The sequence below is a fragment of the Perognathus longimembris genome, chromosome 14 (assembly GCF_023159225.1).
Source record: "Perognathus longimembris pacificus isolate PPM17 chromosome 14, ASM2315922v1, whole genome shotgun sequence".
Classification (NCBI taxonomy): Eukaryota; Metazoa; Chordata; class Mammalia; order Rodentia; family Heteromyidae; genus Perognathus; species Perognathus longimembris.
In genome coordinates, this window is record NC_063174.1 from 19834038 (window position 1) to 19858739 (window position 24702).

Genomic DNA, 24702 nt, shown 5'->3' on the forward strand with positions numbered 1-24702 from the left:
TATGGGAACAGTACAATTTACGTTAACAATTAAAATTAAAAACTCAATAATGTCCCACTTACTAATAGCAGAATTAGACACAATTAAAATAAGAACTGGGAGAATAGTTGGAAATAAAATGTGAGTATATGTGCCTGGTAGAGGTTATATGAGAACTCGGAATTTTTACTGTCTTTTTTATCATGAAGCTAAATCACTCTAGAAGATATTGTCTTAAAATTTTCAACAATTAACTTAAAAGCAGCCTTTTTACCAAAACAAAATCCCATGGATAGAACAGAATCACACTAAGTATAATCATAATTACCAAAAAACAAGATTATAAAATCTATAGTGGCCTTGTCTTCGTCTTTCTCTTCTCCTTGCTCGGATGGAGCCCAGCTCCCAGCAGACTCCTGTCCGCCATATTTTCGAGACCAAATACCATGCCTTCAATTAAGTTACAGAGTTCTGATGGAGAAATTTTCAAAGTTGATGTAGAAATGGCCAAAACAATCTGTGACCATCAAGACCATGTTGGAAGATTTTGGAATGGATGATGAAGGAGATGATGACCCAGTTCCTCTACCAAATGTTAATGCAGCAATATTTTTAAAAAGTCATTCAGTGGTGCACCTACCACAAAGGTGATCCTCCTCCTCCTGAGAATGATGAGAACAAAGAAAAGCGCACAGATGATATTCCTGTTTGGGACCAAGAATTCCTGAAAGTTGACCAAGGAACACTTTTCAAACTTATTCTGTCTGCAAACTACTTAGATATCAAAGGTTTGCTTGATGTCACATGCAAGACTGTTGCCAATATGATTAAGGGGAAAACTCCTGAGGAGATTCGCAAAACTTTCACTGTCAAGAATGATTTTACTGAAGAGGAGGAAGCCCAGGTACGCAAAGCGAACCAGTGGTGTGAAGAGAAGTGAAATGTGCCTAAGACTGTAACACTATAAGAATTATTCCAAGTACTAGTTGCACTGCTTTATTTATAATTGTTAGTAATAGACAAACAGTAGACAAATGCAACAGCACATCAATTGCATTAGCATAATATTATCCTCATTGCTTGTGTAGTTTGAATACACATCCCAAACTTATGGCTGAGTTTCATCTAGTCCAAACAAAAGCTTCTCTTTTCTTTACTCAAAATATAACAAACAATTGGGTTCTCTGTGGAAAGTGTCATTTTAGGATTTCTCTCTTGTGTAGAGCAATTTCTACCTAGTTTATTGACTAGTTAACTTTAATTAAGCTTTTAGAACTTGGCATTGTAAATAAGTTGCAACAAGGTTTCTGATAGAATTAACAAAATATGGCTCTATTCACAAATTGGAAACTGGAAAAAGGCTACTTGAAATTAATGGTCTTAGTGGGGTTTTTAGGTTGACTCTAGCCAGGACAACTGGTATGTATGAAACAGGGCTCTTAATTGGACCTGAGGACTCTCTTTTCCTGTTAATTTTTAATCTTCTCAACTTTGAATATGTTGCTAGAAACTCAGTTACTACCAAGTTCATGTGGGTTTTTTGTTTTTTTGGTGGGGGTGGGGGGGAGAGAAATGTAACTAGACAACTGGTTGGCCTTTTGATTAAAAACACTTAATTCAGGGGCTGGGGATATGGCCTAGTGGCAAGAGTGCTTGCCTCACATACATGAGGCCCTGGGTTCAATTCCCCAACACCACATATACAGAAAATGGCCAGAAGTGGCGCTGTGGCTCAAGTGGCAAAGTGCTAGCCTTGAGCAAAAAGAAGCCAGGGACAGTGCTCAGGCCCTGAGTCCAAGCCCCAGGACTGGCCAAAAAAAACAAACAACAACAAAAAATACCACTTAATTCAGAAAAACCCTAAGTCAATAAAAAATAAATAAAACTTTAAAAATAGAACATATGTAAAACCACCATTTGAATCCAGTCAAAGATTACATAAATACCATATGTATACATTTATATCTCAAATATATATATGTGTGTGTATGCATATGCACATATACTTATATGAATTAAATATTTGTAGTGTCAGAAAAGAGAGCACTAGAGTAAACCAAATTTTAAATGCTGATATTCAATAATTTTCAATGTCAAGGTTTTAAAAGACAATATAATCAAGAAACCTAGAAATACAGAAGGGTAAAACTAAGGTAGGAGGAAAGAGAGAGACACAGAGACAAAGAGAGACACAGAGACAGAGACAGAGAGAGAGAAAAAAAGAGAGAGAGAAAGAGAGAGAGAACACCAGAAAGAATAAAAATGTAAATATCAAGGACAAGAAGAAAATTATACAAACAGTTAAAGATGAAAGACACAGTACAGAGAAGGGAGCAAGGAGAGGATTGGCAGATAACTTTGTTAAAGGATGAAACTTAATTTAAAATTGTGCACTCAGGTAGCATGACAAATAAACAATATGAGTGTGGAGAGCAGGTGGAAATAAACAGATGCGACACTTTAAAGCAAAGAAATCAGAAATTATTTAAGTATATGTAGACTAAAGAATCCAGTTAAACTATAATGAGTATACATTGAATAAAATAAATTTATATTCATTTATCAGAGTTATACTTAATAAATTACATAGGATAGAGAAAAGTAAAGGAATCAAAATATATCAAATATTAACAAACAGTATGTGTATAGCTTGTTAAAGATATGTTTTAAGACAAAATATTTCTAATAATAAAAATCAGAGTCATATCATCAAGAAAATAATAATTCTAAATACATGTGTATCAATAACACAGCTTCAGAATATCTGAAACCCATATTTGCAAGCAGGCTGCATCTTTTGCTCAAATGATGAAGAAGTGATAGGCACCAGCTTTTGCTCTTCAGGAGAGGGGGTTGCACCATTGGGTATTTGCTCATTTTTCCTCACAAAGCTGTTTCTCACTTTTCTTCTTTCGCAATCACAGCTTGTTACCTCTCTTTCCACAAGTGTTCCTTTGCGATTTCAACTTGTTTTTACTGTGTCCTTCCAGAGAACTTAATGGAAGACACACTTCTTGCTGACTGTATCGCTCTTGGCCAAGATTAGCCCCAAATATATTGACTTCCAATTTTGAAGACAGAGTCCTGGAATAATCCACATTAATTAATTGGTGCTTTGATGGTTATGCATATTTATCCAGTTAACAATGCATTCTAGCCAGCTGTGATCATTGCAGTGCAGATGTGCCTTTGAAGTTATACTTTGTCCTGGGCCCTTTCTTGCCTCACTTCATGTCCTCCATAGGTGTACAGCCTTCTGTACAGACGCCTGTCACCATGACATCCTGCCTCACTCACAGTGTAGCTAATGTACAAGGCTAAGATCATGGAAAACCAAGTTCTACATTCTGTCATAACCAGGCAATGTGGTACAAGAAGATCAAGTTGACTTTGCATGGACAACTGACCTATGTATATGACATGCTATAGCTATCAGGGTAAGGAATTGCACAAAACATGTGTAGAACCTAGAATCAAGAGAAAATGTTAATATTTATTTTTACCCTATTTCTCCTAAAGACTTTACAAGCTATGATGAAGCTGCTCTTTGAATTACCCTTTGTCACCCTTTGGGTTCAAATTTAGACAACAATAAATAACCATTCATACCTTGACACTTCATTGAAAAAGAATCTATAAAGTTGTTGAGACACTTGGTAGATGAATTGCATCAAAATGGTTGATTTAATAGTTTTGATCCCTATTTTTGCTTGAGGGCTCATTGCTGCTAATTATTTCAGTGAACTATAGGACAAACCTATATATGCCAGTCTTCACAGTATCAATTAAACTCATAAAATTTCATATTAGAAAATACTCTTCTGTATTTTTTTCCTTTAAACTGCTGATTCCAAAGTACAACCTTGATTTTTTGCATTTTAAGCTCATAATTCAAGTGATTCCTGTCCAGGATGGCTTGTTTTAGTACTGAAAGGCTTGGCAATGTCTACACTTTGCTTCCATGATTGTCACTCTGTCCCACCTTGCAAAGTTGAAAACAAGTATTTTTTTTTCTCTGCTCTCTTATGCAAACTCAGGCTCCCTGTGCTGAGAAATCCTGAGTGCATATTGTTGTAATCACTGGGAGAAGCAGAAGCTGGTCTAAATGCTGCTCCTGGTAAGAGTAAATGATTAAAATAAAATAGCACTTCTCTGGAAGCCTTGAACACTGGCCAGCTGCCCAGGTTCAATGATGAGCATTCTGGTGGTCTCCACTTCCCTCCTGATACATCCCACCACTGAGCTCAGACCTCCCTAGCCTGTTACTTTGGATGAGCTGGAATTGATTTATTTATCCTGCCTCATTGTCTGTGAGTACCTAAGGCATCAAAGAAAAGATTAACCTGCAGGTATGATGAACACTGGGGACTGTTACATTAGATGTCACTTCTTGAAACATTGCCTTTTAAAGTTGACACACACAAACTGGAGGTACTATGTAAGTAGTTTTAACTATTCACTAGAGGATTGAAAAGTGTTCTAAGTATGATGACATCATATCATAGACCTTGTAAAGCTTTGTAGGTTTCTGTTTAATTCATTGCTTCAGGCATTGTAGTCAAGACACATAATAATAGCAAAAGAGTTCCATGAATTTTTCAACAGAAGGAAAATCATATAAATTGTGTTTTCTATAGTAGACTAAAATCTGAAATACTCATTTATGTAACTCATTTAAATTTTCCTTTTCCTGATCTATGCTTTCCAATGTACTAACAGCTCATCTGTATTTTTGCAGATTCAAATATATGTTGCTATGTAGGATATAGATACTTATAACGTAAGTGACCGAAATTGAAGATACTAAATGGCTAGATATAATATGAGATCTTCCATTAGTACCTGTGTGACCTATGGTGGGTTTGTAAATATATCTTAACATATTGATGCCTCAGTTACCTCATTTGTATAAAAGGAGCTTCTCTGTCAGTAGGGTTGCTGTGAGAACAAATAATTTAGTATCTGACACATCATGAATATTTGAAAAATGTCTGCTACTTTCAATAACTAGGATAGACATGAACACACTGAATTAATGTTCAATAGTCTGTCATCTATCAATGCCTAGAGAAGAGAATACTGGAAATGAGATCAAACCTCAAATGTTTGAAAAGTTGTTAAGTGTTAAGTTGTTAAGGCTTGAAACTTTATGAATAGAACCAAATCATGTCCCTAAGGACATTGAGACAATATAAAGTTTAGTCAGAAATCCTAGGATTGAAAAATATTGATCTGTACTTTCATAGAGAATATAGTCAAGAAATGGATAGGTATATAATAGTATATATAATAGTCAATATAATAGTACATAGATCCTGGCCCCTTCCCCATCTATTGTGTTTACATAAACCTAAACTTTTCAAACTCTGGTGAATTTTCTAATATCCTTCTCCACTTATATCTTCTCTCAGTACTAAGGAGAAAGAAGAGAAGACAAAGAGAGGGGTTGAGTGGGGAGAGAGAGAGAAAGAGAGGCAGGTGTGGACCCGGAGTTGATGCACAGCTTGATCATGGAGCTAACATTCATTTGTTGACTTTTTACTGTGAGTAAAGCACAATTCTGAGCACATCAAATGATCTGTTCTTTCCCAACTTTACAGGTGAAGATATGGAGAAACTGGGGTGCCAAGAAAATTACCTTAAACTATATAGCCACTAAGCCTTTAATTCCAACATACTAAGTCATCCTGCTCTTCAAGTTTAAGATTATTCAGAGACTTTGTCACTCGGGGACCCAGTGTGTTGGTGAAAATGCACGTGAAATTACTAAGACATACGTTACCTAATGCTTCATTAAAAATAAATCTAGCATTTATTTTTAAGACTTCCTTTTTCTTGTCAGTATTGGGTTTCAAATTCAGGCTATCAAATTTACAAGGTAGGTGCTCTACCTCTGTGCCATATCTTCAGCTCTATATATTTTAAACTTTTGAGTAACATTTAACAAAAAATATCAGTGATATTTTCTTTTCACCAATAAAAAACAATTCTTGGTATCTTACAATCTAGATAATATTATGGAGGTATGTGGATGAAATAGCTCACAAATTGAAAGGAGACCCAAACCATCTCACTTGGGGAAGGTCTATGATGAAGGAAGTTATAGAAAATATAGGAAATAGGGACAGTGACCTTCCCAGAGATTCATGATTAAATTAAACCATATTCAATCATATATGCTACTTATTTCATTTCTGAGCATAATAAAGAATATAATTAGATGTGCTTTAGGCTGAGGCTTAGTTGATGAACAGGAGGGATTTGTAAATTGATAATCAATTGTCTCTGCCATTTGAAATGAGAGAAAATATTTCTTTAAGTAAACACTAGTATAAAGGAACATCTGTTGGATCATAAATTTCTACTGCTTTTAAAGAATGCAATAATTTTGAAAAACTTTATAAAATGAATTTTTCTGTTAAAACAATTGTTTTCTGTAAATTAAGAAGTATGTTTAAAATCATATCTCAAATTATGACCCCTTTAAAATTCCAGGAACATTTTTCAGAGAGACTTTTTAAATTCCTAAAATTAATATGAAAATACAACACACTTTGAATAATCAGAGAAATTCTGTGCAAAACAACACTATTAGAGGTATTCTTGGTTTCAAAATATACAACAGAGCCACAATAGCAATAACAGCATGATACAAAGGTCAATGAAATATATTAGAAGATCCCTTAAGAAAAACAGCCTACACAACTACAATCATCTGACTTTTGGCAAAGACATCAAAAGTATACACTGGGAAAAAGACAGGCTCTTCATCGAGTAATACTGGGCAAACTGGATACTCACATATAGAAGATGAGTTGATCACAATGTTTCACCTTGAACAAAAATCAACCCAAAACACATCAAGAATCTTAAAACATAAAATCTCAAAGGGAAGCCACTGAGATATAAGTATACATAACTTTCTGGGTAGGAGTCCAATAACTCAGGAAAAAAGAACAAGAACTGGCAAAAGGGATTCTATCAAAATAAAAGGGTTCTTCACAGCCAAGTTAACAACCAAGAGAATGAAGAGACACCATAGGAGAAAACATTTTTTTCAAACAGAAATTAATATCCAGAACATAAAAAGAACTCAAAAAATTAAATATCAAATTAATTACCCATGTAATAAAGGAGATGTAAAAAGAACAGACATGATTCCACTGAACAGTGTAAATGACAAATAAATATACATATTTTTGTTTTAAATAGCTCATTTATCAATCAAGTTACTTCGAATGACCTGGACACTTCTCTAAATCTCTAAATATTAATTTATGAGCTAAAACTAGCTTTTAAAAATCAATGTGTAGGACAGGGAATATGGTCTAGTAGTAGAGTGCTTGCCTCACATACATGAAGCCCTGGGTTTGATTCCTCAGCACCACATATACAGAAAAGGCCAGAAGGGGCACTGTGGCTCAAGTGGTAGAGTGCTAGCCTTGAGCAAAAAGAAGCCAGGGACAGTACTCAGGCTCTAAGTTCAAGCCACAGGACTGACAAAAAAAGAAAAAAAAAATCAATGTGTGTCCATAGTGTATTCAGCACCCAGCAAGCCCACGCATTCCTAGGACCCAGTATCCACCTCAACCTGGCATCAACAGTTTTATGATTATTTGCTTATCAATCTCTGTTTATATTATGAGCACCTGAGAGGCAGTGAGCATTTATGAACATTATCATTATATAATAAACATTATTTAAAAACCTACTATGCCAAGAAGTTGAACTGACAGGAATGCAAAAATATCAACAGCCTCTGTTGACATATGACTCGAGCACAAAGTTTTAAAGAATGAAATGGGCTACTAAAACATCATATAAAAGTAATTACAAAGTTATGAAACTACAGGATTTTATGAACACACATTTTATCCTCAAAAACATCCGTATGGTAGGTCCTTCATACAAAAAGAAGGAGGAATTTAAGATGGTAAATTTATCTTAAGTCACTCAGTACTCAGCTTCACACCCCACACGAATGACACATCATTTTTTCTTGCAAAAGAAGATGAGAGGTAGAATCATTGTGAAAGTTGGGTAAATAAAAGTGAGAATTTCATATACTTACTGGGAAAAAGAATGTGAAAACAATGACAAAGGTCTGCCCAAAAGACACATGAAATAAGATATAAAAAAAAAAGAACAAGCTTTAAAAAAAATCAAGAGAGGGCTGGGAATATGGCCTAATGGTAAAGTGCTTGCCTTGTATACATGAAGTCCTGTTTTCAATTCCTCAGTACCACATATATAGAAAAAGCCAGAAGTGGCACTGTGGCTCAAGTGGTAGAGTGCTAGCCTTGACCAAAAGGAAGCCAGGGACAGTGCTCAGGCCCTGAGAATCTTTCATATTCTTGCTCTTCCATTCATAGTCCACACTTGGGGAACTAAATGTGATTGATGCCAGTGCCTTGTAGAGTGCTATTGGAAGTACTCTCTGATGGTTGAAGGAATTTCCTTAATTATCTAATGTTAGAATATCAATTTAAAAATCTGAACAGGCTAACCAAAGGCATCCAAAGAAGTCCTGTAGTAGTAAAATTTCCTAGTTTCATTTTTTATGTCATACAATTTTCTCCAACATGGTGTGGTAGGTTATTCTTCAGTTTCATTTCATCAAGTAATAGTCTCGATTATGGATTTATGGCCCAAATAAATATTTATGGGAGAAAAGTTGAATTGAATATATTGAATGTGAATCCACGGTATTTACTGCATTTTCATTTCATTTTTGCATATCCTATTCTTCTAGTGATGATTAACACCCTACCATTTCAAGCATGATGAAAATTTAAGAACAAAGAAATCTTTTCTCTGGTATAAAATATATACTACACCAGGCATGAATATTTAAAGACAAAGAAAACTTTTCTGCAGTATAAAATATGAACAAAGCTACCTACATTCATGTCCAAGACTTTTTTTCCTTCTAGGCACTCTTTTTCCTACTGTCTATTGACTACAAATTTCACTATAGTCTGTACTGAGACGCCATTGCACCAAACCTATTCTTGGGATGAGCATCAAATATTATTAAATCCAATGGTCACTTTTTCTGATAATTTCCTGAAATTACCAGAGGTATTTCTCATAAATGCCTGTTCCCTCTTCTCAGAAAAACTCTTCTCATGAAAAACACCATATTCCACTAGTTTTCTCCAATTTCTCTGAGTTAAAACCTCCTTCTCTTCCGGTCTCTAAAGCAGATGTTCTTCAGGGCTCAATGCAGCACTGTGTTCTCATGCTGTTTACAACTGTGTTATCAACCACTCTTAAGTCTTGGATTTTAATTTTATGTTACATACCAACTAGTTATATCTATAACTCAAACTCTTCTCTGAGTTCCATACCCACACTGACCAAATAAGTACCTCTACTTGAATAGTTAACAGACATCTAAGACTGATCACAACCAAAACTCACCACACTGATAACCCTTCCATGTTTCCATCTCAGTGAATGACACTTTGATCTCCCTAGTTTTCCAAACCAGAATTCTCAATATACATCATAATATCTCCCATTCCCTTCATCTGACAGCTGATCACCCATTCATACTGATGTTGTAACTAAATAGATTAAGATGACAACCACAATTCTCTATTCCAAATTGTCTATGACAGTTACATTTCACATACAACTATCATACTTCATATAGTTTTTGTTGAGGATTATTTCTCCTTTTTCATATTGCATAAATCCACAGTACTTTCAAAGTACTGTATTAAAATTATCTATGTGTTTAATAATTTTAGATTATTGTTCTTCTTTTAATAAAGTTTGAAATCTCTGATTTAAATTTTACCATGATCCCACTCACCAGCCACTCTGCCCTCCTTCCTTTACTTATCATACCTCTAGTTGCTCTGTGTGTGTGTGTGTGTGTGTGTGTGTGTGTGTGTGTGTGTGTGTTTCAGAGCTGAGGACTGGACTCAGGACCTTGCACTTTCTAGGCAAGTGTTCTTTCACTGAGCTAAATCCGCAACCCTGTCTACTTCTAATTACTTCTAATACTTCTAATTAGCTGGTCAGCATCAGTCACTTCCACTTCTCTGTTGGCTTTATAGAAGGTAGATGTGTGTCTGTTTTATTCTAATTCCCAACACTAAAAGTAACTCTAGTTACATAATAAATACTAGAAAACTAAGCTTTATTGTATGAATAAAATGAAACTTATCTACTAAGGAGGCTGAAATGTAGAGGTTATGCTTCAAACCCACTGAAAGAAAGTCCACATATATCCCATCTCATTAACCAGCAAAAAGCCAGACTAGAGGTGTACCTCAAGAGGTAGAGCACATGCAATAAACATGAAAGCTGAAGGACAGCTGAAGATACTGATACCAGAAAAAATGCATCTATATGTATGTATACGTGTATACACACACATATATAAATTAGAATATTCCAAAGATTTATTTCCTGCATACAGCCTATTTAATTCCAGAACCTATATACACAATTCTGATCATGTTAAGACCTACTACATAAGGACTGGTGTAAAATATTCCTTTCCTAGACTCCAAGATAAAAGTGCAAAGGAGGTGCAAATGTCATTTCAAGTGAACAAAGAGACACAAGCAGTAGCAGTATGTTCGTTCCAGGTGCACTCTTGCTGGAAGATGGTCTGTAATGGATCCATTTGTCCTTCTCTGATGCAGAAACATAAAAACCCTCAGAAGCACTGGGTTCCAGGAAGATTGATTCAGTCCTCGTAATAACCTCACTGACACCTCACGCTGGAGGTTTTAGGAAAACGCTGAGAATACACAAACCCAAATCAGTTTATTATTCCCAATGGCACGATCTACATAAGAACAGGGAATTTATACAGTAAAGATCAGTATTTGGATGTGGAAGACCATTCAGGGGAGTCCTATTCCCAGGCTACTTACAATGAGTAGAAATAATTTTTCTTTTTCCTGGTCTTTCCTTTATAAATTGTATTATAATTTTCTCTTTAATTATGTCTGCTCTTACTTTTTCATATAATAGATAAAATCTTACAGAATTGATCATTTCAGCAACTATTAAATTGTAGGATACATTGTAAAACTTGAGAAAACATTTTAACATTAATTAGATGGCTGTATTGCTTGCTAAAGAATCTTTTTACACTAAAGAAAGTTTTATAAAATAATAATAATGATAATGATGATGATGATGATGGTGCCAAACAAAACCCAAAAGTCTCCTTCTCCATCAGTAAATTGAGTATAAAAATGTAACTGAACAGTGAACCCAGATATCCAATGAGTTTCATAAATCAGATCTCTACAATGGGATCGGAGGTGTGGTTCAACTGGTAGAGAGCCGACCAATGAACAAAAGGTCAGGTACTGACTTCCAGGCCTGGTATCAAAACCAAAACCAAACCAAACTAAAACAACAACAATAAAAAACACTATCAAGGAAAAACAAATTCACTTTTGTTTAAACTGCCGCATTTGCACTAAATGTATTATAATGGAAAAAAAAACTACTGAAAAAAATCACAGTACCACAAATAAATGAATTCAAATAATAATCTATCAAAATAAGACAAGTACAAAAGGGTACCATATAGTCCCAATCCTGTTAAAGTCCAAAAGAACTAAACCCAAATAAAAACTATTAGTAGTGGTCTAGTGCCGAGAGTGGAATTGAAAATGGGCATGAAGTGTTTTTAACACTATCAAATCAATAATATTATCAAAGTGATGGTACTATTTCTCAAAAATGCAACAAAATTTACACATAAAAGTATACCTCATAGATGCTGATCATCTGATTATATTCTCAGAAAAAATATTTAATGTTACCAGTAATTTACTGTTATAAAATTAATAAATGCTACCAGACACTGGCAGCTCTTGCCTGTAATCCCAGCTACTTGAAGGACTACAATCTGAGGATTGCAGTTAGAAGCCAGCATGAACAGGAAAGCCTGTGAAACTCATGTCCAAGTAACCAGTAAAGAGCCAGAAATAGGGCTGTGGCTCAAGTGGTAGAACACTATTCTTGAGTTAAAAGGCTCAGAGACAGCACCCAGACCTAAATTCAATCCCCAGGACTAACGCAAGTTTGTTTGTTCTTTTTAAAGTAATAAATGCCAATGGTTAACTGTATTATTAATTACTTTCAGATAAAAGGATACTTTAAAATGGTTTCAAATATTTAATCTAGAATGTTATATATAAGTGGGAAATTTGACATGTCTAGTCACTCATGTACATGTGGATACAAGCATAGCTTCATTTCATAAACATGAGGATAATCTACATTATACCTAATTTATTTTCTCCTTATTTTCCTTTGAGCCAATGCTCTGTCATTTCATCCAATATACTAACAAGCCAAATCTCCTAATGGACATCATACTAGGGGTGCAGTAATTCATTTTTCTAATTGCACTATAATTTATTTTACCAGTATCCACCTGGGGGAGAAAACCTCCAGAATCCATGTCGAGAGATGTAAGTTGATAAGTCAAAAAAAATTAGTAGGTCACTCTTAATATAATGATGGTATCTCTAGTGATTACTTTTGTAAAATAGTGCTTTATGTGATTGACCTAGAATAACTTTATACCACTGAAAGTACACATATACTTCCACAATGGATAGGAAATACCACTACAGACTCCTGATAAAGTGTAAAATTCTTCAGGGACCATTTAGATAAGATGGAAAAAGTGCAATTCAAGAGCCATGTGCAATACTGCATAGACTAGTTGGCTGGTGTGGTGTCAATATTAGGTAGCCACTCTTAGTGTAGTATTTCACACAAATTTTCCTTTGTGTGGAGTTCCCTAATCTGGAAAGAGCTTCTATGTAAGATCTTTGCTTCATCCTATTTTGTCTGAACAACTATAATCACCAATTTTACCTGTATTTGAATTATTCAATAAAAGGGAAACAAAATTATGTGACAAAGACATGGAAGTAACTCCGTGTTTGTCTTTCAGGAATATTTCTTTATGCTTCACAATTTAACATCCTGCAACAGCATGATGCATCTAATGATTTTTTTAAAACAGTTTTCTGCTGACAGCATAAACAGAAACAAGTTTATTTTGAATGAGCAGCTGCTGTTTTTGCATCAAGGAATGTCGCTCGCTGAAATAATGCGGGCAGGCTGGCACCACCGTGAGTGGATAAACATCTATGAGGTTTGTGGACTGGCAAACATAGACCATTTTGCTTCTGCTGCAATTACCAATAAACCAAACAGCCCATCTCCAATTTTATGAGAATGAAAAGGGAAGCCAGTCTGCAAAAGTGCTACAAAAATGGGCTACACAGATTGTCTTACTTTAATGAATGGACCAACTGCAGATGTCAGATTATTTTTGTCCCATGTATGTGGAATTTGTTAATTTCATTGTTTTTCAGATTTTTTAAAATTATTCTTTTTCATTTTCTTAAAATATACTTGCATTTACTTCTTTTTTTTAAATTTTTGTGCCATTCCTGGGGCTTGAACTCAGAACCTGAGCTTCTTTGCTCACGACTAAGCACACTACCACTTGAGCTATAGTTCTACTTCCAGTTTTTTGGTAGGTTATTGGAGATAAAAGAATCACAAACTTTCTTTCCCAGACTGGCTTCAAACCATGGTCCTCAGAGCTCAGCCTCTTAAGTAGCGAGGATTGTAGAACAAGCATGATTCACTGGCACCTGGCTTCTAGTTGCTTTAGAAAAAAAATAAAACAGACATTTCTTAGAAGTAAAAGTTAAAGCTATATAAGTTCACTTAAGCAAGATTCTCTTGTTTCCTTCTGCACAGTCTATTAATAAGTAGCTACATTCCCACTCCATGGAGAATTTAGGCTTTAAAATTTATCTGAAAGGAAAAACTTAAGAAAGAACTTTTAGTCAGTAAAGGCTTTCTGCAGAGTTGCAGGATGGTAAAAAATGTTGGAATGATATATTTCTCTCTTTGGGTGTGTTTGGTGTCTTTCTTGCTTCAGGGAAGTGTGTATCTCTGATCTGGGTCTAGAACTTACCTTCCTGCTTATGAACATCTGTAGGCCTGTAACTATGTGATGCTATTTTCCTCAGTGAAGCTTGAACTTTCTATTCAAGTCAAGTATATTCTATTAAGAAGAAAAGGTTTTCAATGCAGCTTTCTTTGTGTCAGATTCTGTAATCACAGAACATTTGTGACAACTGAGAAATAAAGCTTATTTCAAGTTACCTTTTGAAAATTACAATTATTATAATTTAGGAATGGATGATTCTTAATGATCAAGCACAAGACAGTAAAAGAAGAAAGATTAAATGAAAAGATATTTCTGAGAGAGGTACCATAACTTCCAACCAAGTAGATGTTGAATGCTCAGAGCTCAATGTTTCAAGTAGATGTTGAAGTGCTCAAGGTTCAGTGTTCCAAGTAGCTGTTGAGCGCTCAGGGCTCACTGAAATACCAAGTGGGAACTAAGGGTAGCTGGGATCTGGACTGGTGTCAAAAGAGCAAAGGGAGTTCTTTTTAAGCTTAAAAACAAGGAAAACGAAATAAAGCAAACATTTAAGTGTAAGGGGATTTCATATCTTACTGAAAATTCAAAAATAGATGAGAAGTCAAGGGTTCTTTTATCATTACAGAAACTATATATGAGTTATATGGATTAAATCAAAGTTAATAACTAAAGAAAACTCTGCAAATCACTTCATAAGCTATTGAGCATACCACTAAGCTAAATAGTGAACTCTTCCTTGGCCTAAGTCCAGGAAATTATAATTGCATTCTCAGACTCTATCACCTTTGCAGAGTTAGTTTATCAGCAGGTGAATAGGTTATGTCTGTAGGGTATCAATTAATCAAATTAGAGAAACTACACAATTTTCTTTAGCATGTTAAGCACATTTAATACTGGTCTCCTTGAGTATCATGGAAATTTGCTAAAAATGTTAAGTATACTAAGCAATCAATTATTCATGTGCTGGTTTATTAATATCATTTAGAATTTATGTGACACAGAGGTTTTATTTTTTAAAAAAATAGGATAAACCTGGAGTAAGAAGGATATGGGCTAGTGACTGAGGCAACAGTTGGTAGAATAACTACCAGAGTGGATGGGCTAAGGTGTAATACACAGTCTGTGGTTGGTAAGAGCAGTTGCTAACAATGGTGATTTTTGTCCTTCGAGGATCATTGAATGCCGATTTTTAATCTTTACTGGGAGCAAACATAGAAAGGCTACATAAATCCTAACACTAGATGCTTTATTTTACTCTCAAAATGAATGAGCATCTCTCCCTATATTCCACAATTATATCCTTGAAAGAAACTTAGAGTGATGACAGCAAAGTTCCCTTACTCAAGCTTAGCAGTGTCCCAAACTCAATAAGCCCTCTGAGGCACAGCACTTGGAACTCCATGACAGAGAGCAAACAACTAATCACATATAATACTTTTTTGTTTGTTTTTTTCATTTGACTTGGGCTTTTCCCCCTTTACTGAAGACATCTCTAATCACAAACTCAATGATAAGGGTAACCCCTTCTGTGTTAGATGAATTCTATTCTCTGTGCATGACCCTTCACTTACCAAACCAACCACTCAACTCCTTGGACCCTCCCATGCTGCCTTGTATTGTTTGTTGCTGTCCTGCATGCTGCCTCCACTTTCTAGCTACAATTGAGATCTCCTTGAACCCAGATCTGATGAACTTAATAATATACCCACCCCCTCCATGTTAAACTTTCTTGAAATACTAGATGGCTGATCTTCCTAAATACTTCATTTGTCACCAGTGAGGGTAACGGCAGGTGTAGCACACTGCAGAGCCCAAGCCATCTCCTATATCACCAATTCATCTTATTCAAGAAATTATTACGGGCTCATTAACTGCAAAGCACCACACTGTGCACCCAAAGGTATTCACATGCAGATTCTGTCCTGAAGAGATTACTCCTTAAACTGAGGCATATTTCATGGACATAAATAATTCTAGATGAAGTGGAAACACATGGTATGAATAAGAAAGAAAAAATTTTAAAATACTCTTTATGCTTGGGAAGCAGTTGGGTTGGACCTTGAAGGACAGGAGGATTTCAGAATGAGAGGAAATAAAGAAAATGATGCAAGAGGGTTCATAAGCGAATACCATATATTTGAACCTGGGGGAACATAGTAAAATACATGGTTTGAGTTGATCTTAAAATAGTCTAGCTTAATAATAATACAGAATATTAAATGTGACATTCAGGAATGTAGATTTTATTGTGAAATCAATTTATTATTTTATTTGGTAAAATCTTAAATGTGCTTTTGGATGAAAACCTAACATCCAAATACAACAGGGTAAAGAGATCTTATTTCTACCAAGAAAGCTAAGATCTTAGTTTGTAACAGATAAAACCTTAGTTGTATGACGGTTTCAAACATGAGTCCTGGAAATAGAAGGGAGAGAATGTGGGAAATACTACAGAAGTGGTAACAACAAGTTAAATTCTGTCCTGCAGCAATATTCTTTCTTCTCTAGGGACCAACATTTGAGATGATAATATACCGAGACTTAATGAAGACAAATGTACAGGTACAACAAAGGCAAAGAAAAAGAAAAAGAAGTTATTTACCAATGTCTTCCATACAATTTTTTTACAGATGTTGTATGAAAAAACGAGGCAAAAAATCAAATTTAACAGAACATATTGTAGAATCTATAAGCAGCTGAGTGTTACCAAAACAAATCTAAAGGAATCTGAAGTTTAACACATAGAAAGATAATGTCGGGCTGGAAATATGGCCTAGTGGCAAGAGTGCTTGCCTCATATACATGAAGCCCTGGAGTCTATTACTCAGCACCACATATATACAAAAAGGCCAGAAGTGGTGCTGTGTCTTAGGTGGCAAAATGCTAGCCTTGAACAAAAAGAAGCCAGGGACTGTGCTCAGGCCCAAGTCCAAGCCCCAGGACTGGCAAAAAAAAAAAAAATTAATAATAATAATAATAATGTTAAGAAATGACAACATGGTTATCAGCTCTTTATTTACTTACACACTGAGTATATTGGAAAGGCATCCATGTAAGGAATCTGTGCTTCTATTGAGCACTGAAGACAAATACAGGCCTGACTATTACCTACAGTCAATTCTTCCTTGTTTTTCTCTACTTCTTGTCCTTTATCACCCAACATGACCATGACTTTAAAGAATCTCTGTGACTTTACTTTTAATAATAAAGTTAAGCTATAGTACACAGCTACTAAATTTGGAATGATTGCTTTGTATGGGGTAAAAATATAAGACAGTGAGAAAGATAGGACTACTTTAATTATTTACTCTTAATTACTCATAATATTAGGATGGGAATTACACAATGGCTTTCAGAATCTTGTTAAAGGAACTTACTTGACCTACTCTCAAAGGGTTGTCTTTTGTGTGTATGGGGGTACTGGGGCTTGAACTCAGGGACGTGTGCTCTCACTTGGCATAGTCACCCATGAATAGTGCTCTACAACTTGAGAGACACCTCCATTTCTTCTTGCTGGCAAATTGGAGATAATAGTCTCTGGTTTACTTGCCTGCCTGACTCTGAACTGAGATTCTCCGATTTCAGTCTCCTGAATAGGGTTAGAGGCATGAGCCACCAGTGCCCAGCTCAAAGTGTTCTCTTTTATTCCTGTATCAAAAATAATACCTCAGGGAATGAATTGTAATGTAGCTAAAGAGGAGAGGAAAGAAAGAAGCCAACACAAGCATTCCCTGAACCGAACACAAGACAAAATCGGATTGGGACAGTCAGCAAGACAAACTCGCAAAATCACAAAAGCAAATTTAAATGTTCTCTTTTAAATAAAAAATAAAATTGGACAATGCATTCCCTCAAAAATAAAAACTAAATATTGGCTTTAAGCTGCCTAGAAGGTAAGATGTGTGGATTTATGACTGATTAAATAAAGGAGACAGCAGTGTCTTACACCTGGCACCTTGCAGGCATCTGGAAAGTCTGTTTTGTGGAACAGTTCTTCAGATCTTTCACCTACAAGATTGTCTGTTTACCAAGTGCACAGGCATTGCAGAAAACAGATGGAAGAGGTACTCATTTTGTATAGCAACATAATTATATTAAAATAAAGCATTGTGATATTGTCAGAAGAGAGGAAGATGCATAAAGCACTGTTTAAACTTTCTAATCACTTTTTGCAGAGCTAAGGAGACGCAGGTTGGCTTGTGGATGTGTGTGTGTGTGTGTGTGTGTGTGTGTGTGTGTGTGCGTGTGTGTGTGTTCAAAATCTCTCCACTTCAGGAGCATCAAGGAAATGTTATCTTCAAATATTCTCTCACCATACTTAGCACTACTATCAATGCCAAACATTTCTATTTTGCAAAAACTTAAGAAATGACTAATATGCAAAATATTTGACACGTTAAGTGCATTTTTCTTAATGAATCTGAACATAGGCAAGTTCCATGATAGTCTTCCTATTATGAAGATATTAAATTCATATATAACCCTTCAAAAGTTATTATTTTTGTGTACATGTGTTGTTCTATTTTGTAGTAAGAATACTTAACACAAGATTTATCTATCCTCTGGACATAATCCAAATATGCATTGTAAACTACAGATTCCATACTGGACAGCCAGTCCATATACTTGCTGATACTATGTAACTGAAACCCCAAACAGAGAACAGTATAGTATCAATCCTGCTAGCCTCTTAGCATTCTTGCCTCCTAATTCTGTAATGTCAGCTCATTTGGGAGATGGAATTCTGTGGGAGTGGTGTGAAAATAGATTTTTCCATCTATCAGACAAAACAATAAACAGGAGGATTTGTTTTCTACCTGTGTCTCAAAGAATTTATTAGCAAAGCAAATATAAAATCTTGCTATTAATTTTCTCCTTCCGTCAAAATAATTTAAAACTCTCTAGATAATTATATCAATGACAGTAATTTGCCAAGAAAGAAAAGTTACACAAAAGCTTGAAACCAAGCATGCTGAAAGAAGGCAGCACTTGCTGAACTCGGATCACTAAATGTAAAATCGCTGAGCAAGAAAGAAGTATGTAAATAGGTTAAAATTTTCAAAAGAGAGTCATTTTGCTTTCTTTTCTTCTCATGCTGAGAACATTTCTTTTTCAAATATCATGGTCACCAAAGGTTAAAGATCCACTAAAATGCACATTTCAGCACAATTATATGTCACATCGTTCTAGACAGAATATGTGCTGGTCTTTGGTAGGAGGGGGGTATTGATAGCTTTGAAATAAAATGTGTGTTAACAAACAGTCCACACTGGTGATACAAGTTAATTGCATCATTACATTGTGATAAGACAATGCAATTAGCACATCTCAGTCCACAGAGATCTCAGGATGGGTATCCAATTAACTCAGGTCACCAAGCTCCTTTCTTGGGATGGGGTTTTTCTGTATGTTCCCAAGATGACTTCACACAATTCTCTATTTCCTAAAGTATAGGAAACTTTTTAAAGAAATAAGGCAATTTTTAGAAGGTTGGGGGAAAAACTGCTGTATCAACTTGATTCAGGAAGTGCTGTTCTGATAAATCTCTTACAATGAGCCAAAGAAATATTGGTTAAAATTGAGCAGTGCCCACTAGGTGCCTGTAACTCATTCCTGTATTCCTAGTGAGATCCAAGGCTAAGATCTAAGGATGGCAGCTCAAAGCCAGTCCAGTAGGAAGTCCCATGAGGTTCCTATCTCCAATTAACTACAAAAACAAACACACCCAGTAGGGGAGGTGTGGCTCAAATGGTAAAGAGCACAAGCCTTGAGGGGAAAAAAAGCTCAAGGACATTGCCCAGGCCCTGTGTTCAGGCCCCAGGACTGGCACACAAACACAAGAAAAAGAACAGTGCCTAAAATATGCAAAAAGTTCACCATAAATTTGTTTTCATAAATATTTCAGTCACTGAACATGTGAAACTTGAGGACATTTGTGTTGACGATAGACTCAAAAACACCACAAGACATGCAATCATATTTGATAAAGGCATATTTAAAACTCAAGAGAGTACCGGAACATCGCAAGCATTGAGGAAGCCAAGCATGTAATTTTAGAAAATATAAAATGTCTTTAAAAACTTGGCAAGGAAATAGGCTGAGTTATAGAAAGAAATGTGTAATGTCATGGAGAAATTCTTTTCAAATTCATTTGTTATCCTGAATCAAAAGCAGCACTGAGCAGAAATGTCAAAATAATCCACATTTATTGGTACCATCCCCTCTAGCAGAAATGGTTAACCTCTCTTGCAATTGCATAGCATTTATTTGCTACTTTCCTACACATTTGTCACATTGCAGCATAATTATTATTTCTAAGACTCTCCTGTGATAATGTAAATTGCCTAGAGATAGGGAATGTGTCCAAATTCACTCTTACATCTCATCATCTATACTATAGTTGGTTTTTAATAAGTGTTTGTTGAGTAAACAAGGAAAACTTTATGAATAGCAATAGAGTGCCTTCCACTTTTTATCATTGCTCTCAGATATTGGTCCTTTGTGTTTATTTCAAGGGAAGTTTATATCCTTGGGTTTATATAAAAAGCAAATAAATAGAAAGGCAGCATAATGGTCTGTCTTACATGAATGGAATTCCCTGGCTCACCAAAATGAAATGTCGCCAGTTGGAAAGGCCATGAAGTAGAACTGAACCTTGTCAGTGAAGCTACTATGGATGCCAGGAGAAATGCCAGGCTAATAGACTGGCACATATGCAAATATAAACCAAGGTGATTCATTGGCATTGGTACTTCCCATGTGGGAAACCAGGAGCCAGATAATATATGTAAATCAATGTCAACATTGTACCTTCATCTACAAGCCCTGAAAATAACTTACTGGCCATTACCCTGGCATTTAGAAACAGGTCTCTCAGTCTTCAACCTAGTCAGTGGTGAATGCAGGCAAGGTCAGGGCCATGTAGAATTTATCACTAAGAAGAATAGTTATTCAGAAACTGATACTAGCAGGATGGAATGGAACGTACTAAGTAAATTGTATGGGCTACATAGAGCTTAGACTATAACAAAGATTTGACATGAAGCTTTGATGAGTTGGTAATAAGCTTTAAGTTGTTTATTTTTGTCCTCTAGTATCAGGACTGGTCCCAGAAATAAAGCTCATTTGAATCTGTCAATGGGAGCTGATCAACTCTACGTTTCAGTCAAAACTTCATATCAAGAAAATGTGAACTATATATGTATATTTCATGTGAAATATATATGTATATGTAGGTATGTGGAATTTTACTAATCCATTAGAAAGAACGATATTGTAGAAATGGAAGACCTAGAAAATTTATGTTAAGTGAAGTAAGTTAGGCCCAGAGAGACAAAGGATCCATGTTTTCCCTTATATGTATAAACTAGATTTAGCTTACAAACTCGTAAGTAAATATGTTGGGTGGTATATAATGCATTAACTGAAACAGGGTAGATTTGAGAGACATCTCAAATAATGTAATCCCTTAGGAAGGCAAAAATCAAATTTCAGCAAAATAATAATCCAGGAAGTGGGTACTCAAAGAGGACATGGTGGGGTCCATGGGGAAAGGAGAGAAGAATGAAGTAGGAGAAAATGCAGACAAGAATCCAATGTATACCCTACAAAATTAAGAAGAGTGAGGGAAAGGAAGGGTAGGGTATGGGTGAAAATGCTGAAAGGAGTGACATTGATCCAGATATGTACATAAATTGTGTGTTAAATGGCAACTCTTTCATACAACTAAAGATAATAGTAAAACATTAGAATAAAAAAGTCACATCAAGACAAAGAACTAGGCAGAGTTTAACAGGAACACTGCAAAGTTTGTTTTGTTTTCTTCCATATAATCAATTCTTCATTGTCTGTAGCCTTTCTTATGATTTTTGAAGGGAATATAAATAGGAAGCAATGAGACAATTTTAGCCCCAAGTATCTCTAGTTCATTATGCCACGTTGAACTAAATAACTGCTTCCAGGTCTTGAGCATTCTCACTTTTTTGTTGAATTACCCTTTGGGTTTTCTGAACCTAAATCCTTAACTGCTCAACTCAGTCTCAGGAAACATATTTTATCTTTGATTTGGAAACCTCAACCCTTCAACTCTGGTTAGCATGCATGGCTAGATTCATGTTCAGTTCTAAGTAATTGGCTTGCTAAAACCCACACCCACCCAGCGCTGACACCTCACACCTACAGCCCTAGCTATTCAGGAGGCTGAGATTTGTAGATGGCTGTTCAAAGCCAGTGGGGGCTGGAAAATCAATGAAACTCTTCAATTAACTACCAGAAAACCAGAAGTGGAGATATGGCTTAACGTGGTAAAGTACTAGCCTTGATTGAGTAACAGACCTCAGGAACAGTGTCCAGCCCCTGAGTTCAAGCCCCATGACCAACTCTCACTGACTCACTCCTGAGGAAATGAAAAGGTACGCCTCCTATTTTCTTCCTGTTCAACCACTATACAACTTCAGGAAAATAGGTGACTAGATACCAATTGCACCATACTTTTAGGACTTATCCTAAACAACCCATTTCCAAAACAGTATATAGAACCCTGGGTTGCCTCTTGGAAGGTCTATCATAATATGTCCCTCATAACACAGATAGATAAATAGATAGATAGAAAGATCCTGAACAAATATATTTGATTGTAATTATATAATTATGATAATTATTATTACATTTATATAGTTATATAATTATAAATTTTATTGTATAATACAATTATAAATGCATATATATATATATATATATATATATAATCAGTCATGGGGGCCTGAGCGCTGTCCCTGTGCTCTTCAATAAAATGCTAGTGCTCTACTACTTGAGCCACAGCAACACTTCCTCATTTTTTGGTCTGGATGCTGAAGCAAGAGAAGTAGATCACAATAACTACTTATCTTGCACGTTCTATAAACATATGATCTGTGCATCTGGATGTGAGCACCTCTGAGGTCCTGATCTTCCCATTGGGTGAACAGGGTCAAGCAATGGGAAGAATGATATTCTTCATGTCACTTTCAGAGAAATGACCAACATCCACAGGGCAATGTAAGCTACCATGAAGCTCTATCCTGAAAAGAAGGCATGCAAAACCCAAGGAGAGGTGGCAGCACGGGGATGCTGAGGACACCCTTCTTTTTTTAAAAAAATAATTATTTATTGTCAAAATGATGTACAGAATGATTACAGTTTCATACCTAAGGCCATGGGTACATTTCTTGTACTATTTGTTACCTCCTCCCTCATTCCCCCTCCCCCCTCCCTTTCCCCTCTGCCTCCATGAGTTGTTCAGTTGGTTTACACCAAATGGTTTTGCACGAATTGCTTTTGGAGTCATTGGTCTTTTTATCCTTTGTCTCTAAATTTTGATATTCCCTTCCCTTCCCTCGTTCTAATACACAAATATACAAGTATAAAGGGTACTCTGATGAGATACAGTGATGATATACAGTGATAGCACGAGGACAACCACAGGAAGGGGATACAAGAGGAAGAACAACAAAAACAGCTACAGTTTCACATGGCATGTTGAAAGTAATTACAACAGTGATATAACAGTCATTTCCATAACATAGAGTTCATTTCATTTAGCATCATCTTATGTGTTCATAAGGATATAGCTATTGGGCTCTTGTGATTCTCTGCTGTGACTAGCCTAAACCTGTGCTAATTATTCCCTATGAGGGATACCATATAGTCCATGTTTCTTTGGGTCTGGCTCACTTCACTTAGTATAATTTTTTTCCAAGTTCCCCCATTTCCTTATACACGGGGCAATGTCATTCTTTCGGATACAGGCATAAAATTCTATTGTGTATATGATACCTTTCTATCCCAAGCTCTGGGAAATATTAACCAGACAATAAGAACGAATGGTGAAAAGTTGTGATTACTGATGATCACATCCCAAACAACTCAAATACCACAATTTTATTGGAAATCAAAATATTGGTCTGCTTTAATAAACTATATTGGAGTGAAGTCACTGAAATACTTTTCTTCTCCTCATGATAAACATTCTTGAAGCACATTTTTAATCAATTTTCACAACCTCTTTCTTTACTGAACTATATAATCAAGTACATGGACTTCATAGTGCCAAATCTAAATTTATCTCTAAGAAACTCATAATTTACCTAGAAAAACCATGTTATACATATTAGCTAAAAGACATGAGAGTGACTTTTGTTGTCATCAATCTCCATGGAAGTTCTCCAGTGTTACAACACTGAAGGTTGGAACATACATTTAATACTGCAAAATGATGAGTAGTCAAAGAAAACGTGACAAGATTTTTTTAAATTTTATAGTTTTCTAAATTGAAATTGAGTTCTAAATATTGTTTTTCCTCCAACATCTTTTAAAGTGAATGTACACATAGGTAACTAAGTCACATTAGTGACACAAAGAGCTGCCTATAATATCAGTTTTATTAGCTGAGGAATTTTATAAGGAAGGAAAATGATTAGGAGATTTGATAAAGTTGTTTACAGTTGACATAATTTCTCAAGAAATTTCTATTGCTGTATAAGAATTCTGAGGGCTGGGAATATGGCCTAGTGGGAAGAGTGCTTGCCTCATATGCATATCCCTGGGTTCGATTCCTCAGCACCACATATATAGAAAAAGCTAGAAGTGGTGCTGTGGCTCAAGAGTGCTAGCCTTGAGAAAAAAGAAGCCAGGGACAGTGCTCAGTCCCTGAGTCCAAGTCCCACGACTGGCAAAAAAAAAAAAAAAAAAAGTAGAGTTTAGGGGCTAGGAATATGGCCTAGTTA

The 24702-nt window shown here is 35.6% G+C and overlaps 1 pseudogene; it reads left to right on the forward strand.

Moving 5' to 3' along the window:
* Positions 1-337: 337 nt before the first annotated feature.
* Positions 338-919, forward strand: LOC125363262 (annotated as a pseudogene).
* Positions 920-24702: the final 23783 nt, after the last annotated feature.